The following is a 5,835-nucleotide window of genomic DNA, read 5'->3' on the forward strand; positions in this document are numbered from 1 at the left end:
ATCTCTGTGTTCACACATAAGTTTATTAGTTAAAAAAAATGCATTGGTTTCGAGTACATATCTTATTCCCAAAGAGTCTCAGTGTACGAACCTGAGCTCTGATACCATTTGTAACATACATTTACATAAAAAAATATATATGTTTTAGAAACATTTCAACGTACACCATTCAATATCAAATTAATTGACAGGATTTCAATCGAATCCTGGGGTGATTAAAGTATTAAACCGTGGATACGGATGACACATGGTTCTTAACGAACATGTTGTATAAAACAAGCTGGTAGTCCCATATACAAACCATAGAGTTGAATTTAATTCGTATGGCACCCTTCCCAAACCCTTGGTTGGCTCACAGCTGGACCCATAGGTTAGGCCATGCGTTAAGCGTAGGGCTGACCTTCTAGCAATGCGGATTAATGTGACAGGGACAACAACAGATGGGATCCTTCTGATCGTCGATCTATGGTTGATCCGATGGTGCAAGAAAACTTAAGGTTTTACCTAATTGATTGATGCACCCTTTGGCCAATGGTTAGTCATTTTTGGCGATTGGGGTTTGGGTTCTTGCTGCTCTGTAGTGTTTTACCTCTGTGAATGGCTTAGGGGGTTCAAACTCTTGTTGCCATGATCTATGGAGTCCTCCACCTCTCGACCACTACAAGTAATATCACCCTTAGATTTATTTGTCATTTCCAGTATTTAAATTTTCAGAAGATGGTTTAAGGGTCACTGTCTGACTGAACTTTATTTGTTCTATTCAAGCATTTAGCTTATGCACTCAGAAAAGAATCGACTGCTCGGTCTTTAGGGAGGATGGCCTGGTCGAAGTTGTTGTTAACCAAGGTAAGTAAAGTTCCCTGACTCGCGAATGATTGATTTCATTGTTTGTATAAGGGTATATTCAATCTGAACGAATTGAGTCAGGGTTTCACGATTTTCGTGACAGGATAGCGACTATGACTTCAAGAATGTTCTTAACATACAGGTGCATTCTTATTACTCATTTCTTCTTGTTTAAGGTTCAAGGTCTATTGCCATAGTGTCGAACCAAAGATCATGCTTTTTGCAGGTATGCTACCCGCACTTTGGTTCATTCGAAAAGATAGACGAATAAGGTTGTGCCCTCACCAGATGCTTCTTCGTCTTATACAAGTTGGATATTACTCCTACCATGAAAATTCATGTAGCTTTTTTTGTGGTTGGGGCCGAGACTCGACCACCGTTCTTCGGTCCTTGGCTTGCTGAGACTGGCTCTAAGAGTCGATTTGAATGACTGTCAAGGGTTTTAGTAATGCACATTTAATTCTTAAATGTTCTGGCATTTTGAATAGAGTTACTAGCTCGAACTACTAGGGCCGGAAGGAATTACTTCTATATTTTTTATTTTTTATTTGCCCTATGCGGCCAGGATACTATACTATTATGCATCTATTCCACTTTTATCATATACCATGTATATATTTTGTTTTCTTAATGAGTTTTCCAGTTTTTGTAGCTTGCAATTTACATTATCGAATAAGGGTTTGCAATGCTTCTCTACTCCTGCTATTGTGGTATCCAATTTATGAGTAATAATGCTGGTCGTCTCGCATTCGTAAGGATTATTGATTATGAAGAATAGGGTCAGAAACTCTATTAGACAGAATGTAACTTCTTCTAGAATTCTATGCAAAATAATAATGATAGTACATGTTATAAGGTTCGAGATTTCTGTAAGATTTTTATAGTTTCCATGATTAACATATGTATAGATGAGATAACCTCAACAAGGGTTGCATTCCCATGCGTTGTTTGTTATAGTTCTTGGCTATGATTTAACTATTTCGTCCTGGATTATACTTTGTCTTAACATTTAAATGTTTACTTATGAAAGTCAATAAATCTCACTGTAATAATACTTTCCGAACTATACTTTACTTACATAAATTTATTATATCATACTTAATTGTCTTGTCTTCCATTATATTCATGAAGATATAGTTTCTTACAAGCCCGCTAATTCGTCTATAAATATATTTATTGGCTAGGTTATCTCAGTTTATAGCCTTTAATCTATGCAAAAATTGATAATGGATTTGATAGTTATTGTTAGCCTTTCTAATTCATTAATATTTACTTATCTGTGTCAAAGGATAAGTGTTCTTTAGAAAATTTGTTGTTTTACTTATTTATCTGAAAGTCTCTCCTCCCAACCACGAGTCTGAAAATTATGTCCAGACACTCCCTCGAGCACTTTCTGTGTTCCACACTGGATTGTCCAATTACAGTCAGTACCTTGGGCCTCAGGACTTCCGCCCAGCCTCAAGCTCTATACCTTTCTCTTGACTGTGTTTAAGAAAATTGTCCCACTGGTTTTATTCACCCAGCTCTAGGATCCCCCTTTTGCTTTCTTCCCCCTCTATATTTTCGTTTCCAGGCAGAGGGTAACTGTTTTCTTGGCAACCATTTCTTTTAACTATATTAAACAGTTGCTATTTTGTTAAAATATCATTACCAATAATTTTGGTAAACACAACATATGTTTCTTGGCCTTCTAGCCTCAATCAGTTAATATTCAATCATCAACATGTAATAAAATCTAAATTAATATTTAACACAAATCAACTTAGTAACTTCAGTAATTTTATGTGACTTGGGGGTGTTACAAAATACCTGTATTAACTAGGGTTGTTACACTATTTTTCTATTATCCCAACATGTAGGATAGTGTGTGAAAGAGATTTTTCAAAATTAAGAGAAAAAAACATTTATTGGATACAGTAGATATGATAATATTTTTGTCTCTTAGTGCACTTGAGGCTCTAAATGAGCTACATTGCAATGTCATTTATGATGTATGGAAACAAATGAAAACTATAAGTTTTTTCCATTTAGCAAATAGATTTATTTTCTCAATAAAATATGTACAAATATTTTGAAGATCAAATTATTAAAAAAAACATATATTTATTTTTTTTTAATAGAATTTGAGGGAAAAATGGTTTATTTACTAAAATTTATTGAATTTTTTAAATGTTTAATAGAGTCACTCTTTAAATTTCTAAAATTTTAAAGATTTATAAAAGCCCTTTTTCATTTTGGGAGTTTTTTTTATAAAATTTTCTTTCACTATAAACTTATCCATAAAAGTATAATAATTTTTATAACGTTTGGCATGAAGTATAATGTTTTGTTAATGAAATTTCATCTTTGTAATATTAGATTAATGTAGATGAATATAAATCAACACAACTTGATAACCGAGAAGAACAGATGGTACTTATAACTACAAACGAAACAACCACTAACACTCACAGCACCAGTTGGCGGCCCTCGGAGGCACCTTCGTTAGTCCGTAAATGAGTAATGGCGTCCCACAGAAATGGCCGGGAAATAACGCTGAAACGCCGGGATTTTAACTGAGGTACGAATATGGATACGGATTCTCCTCCTCCCACGGATTCTTTTGCGAGGAAGTGTGAAAGCTAGACACCTCTGTTAATATAGTTACCCATCCATCTGGACGACGAGGACGGCAGAGCAGCATGGGCAAGGCGGATTACAATCCTACCTTCTAATCATAATCATATGGTAACGTGAGGAAATAAACGGGGTTATTTTTTTTTTCCTTCTATACAGTGATACAATTCTGGATGAGATTGCGTTTAGATTATATAATCTGAAAAACTTTTGAGGTATCTGGATGGTACATATTACACCATTCAAATTTGTAATTTTAAAATTTATTTATAATAAAATTAATAAAAATTATGTCAAAAAAACTCTAAAATTTAGAAGAGTTAAAATATTATATCATAATATTATTTAAGACTTTCAAGTGGAAGTCTATATGTAATCCAAGTTATCAGGTAAAAGTGGAAGTTTATCTTTTAAAAGGTATATATTTTATTTTTTTATCTTAAAATTAAAATATTAATAGAGGTAAAGAGTAAAAGTGAAATTTTAGGTGTTTTATATGGTAAAAGAGGAAATCTCTTCTCTTTTTAAATGAAGTGTACTTATTTTATTTTTTATTTGAATTTTAAGTGATAAATTTTTGATAAATAAAACATATTTATCATTATAGAAATACAAATTACAAATAGATATTAATCCATAATAAACATGAAAATACTTATTTCATTATAAATTTTAGGTTGTTAAAATCAAAAATAAACCATAAAAACTAATTTAATTAAAACTTTTTTTGTTGGACACTTAATTCTCTAAGGGTTGGTGTAGAAGTTGAATAGTCTAGGAAGTCCAAGAGACTTTGGAATACGAAACCAAAGGTCGTACTATAAATGTATATCATTTGTTAATAACAGATACTCTCTCATGCCTATCATTCATCTTTTGTTTCTGTCGTGTATGTGTTTATCATGGTATCAGAGCTGCAGGCGAATTTTTGCCCTGCTCAAATTTAAGCCACTAATTATGGCTTCTATGTGAATATAAATTCTGCATTCCTACTGCTAAAACTGCGATTATTGTGTGCATGCCTATTTGATGTTGTACACTATCTGGCTAACCTCTCTCAGCTAGATTTGTGCTGGGTTCTCTATCCACTCTCTCAAATAGAAAAAAAAAAGCACCTGCACTCCTACCTATTCAGCCTATTCTACCCATGTTTTGCATTTTTGCAGCCTGACACATCTGCCTTCTGCCAGCACAAATTCCTGACTCTGAATGATGGTGATTCTCTGTGCATGAATGAATGGCTCTGTTGAATATTGATGCTGCTCCGTTGCCTCCCTTTTCTTCACCTGTGATGCCCATTGACAGAGTGAGGATGCTAAACCAGAAAGAATAGATGCCGCTATTACAGGTATAATGCCAAGACAAAAAGCTTGCTCAGAATCAACTCCTTTGGAACCATGACCAGAGCTTTCACCAATGTTGAGCAAAAAGGCATCAATGATCAATAAAAATAGGGCTCCAATTTGTTGAAGTGACTGCTTCTGCCCCAAAATAAGGAACATGAAAAGTGCAGTGAAAAATAGCTTCATTTGATTAAGCAGTGTAAAGGTAAGGGAGTCCAGATTTCGATACGAAAGCTGCAACAAACTATTCTGCAGAGCATAAGTAGCTGCTAGAAGGCCTGAAGTTGTTAATTAGCTTATAAAGGTCCACTCTTTGCTAAGTCTACCCAAGCTACCTTCTTTTACCATAAGTATCAAAGCACATAGAACCTTTGCACGCTCTCAAATCAGTACAAAAGAAGTCACAATTACTCCTTTCCCAGTAAAGCGTTTAGAGAGTAGCGGTTGTGCACCATATTGCAGACTCAGAAGTGTGAGATACAACCATATTCTGCTCTTGTGGCTTTGATGATCCTCGCTATTCTGTTTTCTGCATGCCCTAGATTTGACCGCCATTGCTAGTCCTTCACAGCTTCGGAAAACATAGAATTACAGAGTCAAGTGTCTCTGCGACGATGATTTAAGCTTTCATAGTCAGCAAAGTACCAACCCATTTGTGCAGATTTCAACAATGTGATCATTGAATCAAATGTTCACACAGGTTCCATAGGAATGTGGTTGTGGTTTGACTTCATAATAACATCGATCTCCTAGCAAGTTGCAGAAAGCATCTCAACAAAGCTCTTCTTAACACGCTCTATTTTCAAACATGTCCCTCATGAAGCATGTGCAGATTTTGTTACCATCCCACCAAACAGAAGAAGAATCGAATGGATCTCATTGACTTGGATGTCAAATATAAAGGGTTTTTAAGTTGCACGTGCAAGTTATCTGGAAGTTGAATTGCTTCCATGACCCGAGAGACTACTACTTCTTTGTCCTTGTGCCGATAGAAGAACCTATTTTGCGGCCACATAGATGTTGAGCGTAA

General features: G+C 34.8%; 1 long non-coding RNA gene and 1 pseudogene across 4 annotated transcripts; one reads left to right on the forward strand and one right to left on the reverse strand.

The window, feature by feature from the left end:
* Nucleotides 1-471: 471 nt before the first annotated feature.
* On the forward strand, nucleotides 472-1,445 carry LOC149188164 (uncharacterized). Of its 4 annotated transcripts, none has more exons than XR_016256247.1 (4): nucleotides 472-664; nucleotides 766-846; nucleotides 928-988; nucleotides 1,073-1,445. It is a non-coding gene; the product is annotated as an uncharacterized LOC149188164 (long non-coding RNA). The 4 variants fall into 4 exon arrangements; XR_016256250.1 differs by having other exon boundaries at nucleotides 473-664; nucleotides 955-988; XR_016256249.1 differs by having other exon boundaries at nucleotides 479-664; nucleotides 773-846; nucleotides 950-988.
* Nucleotides 1,446-4,598: 3,153 nt separating this feature from the next.
* LOC149188165 (UDP-N-acetylglucosamine transporter ROCK1 pseudogene) lies at nucleotides 4,599-5,360 on the reverse strand (annotated as a pseudogene).
* Between the last annotated feature and the right edge of the window lie 475 nt (nucleotides 5,361-5,835).

Source organism: Pinus tabuliformis, chromosome 3_1, assembly GCF_031772625.1.
Source record: "Pinus tabuliformis cultivar Carrire ecotype Pingquan chromosome 3_1, CPIR1, whole genome shotgun sequence".
In the NCBI taxonomy this organism is placed as follows: Eukaryota; Viridiplantae; Streptophyta; class Pinopsida; order Pinales; family Pinaceae; genus Pinus; species Pinus tabuliformis.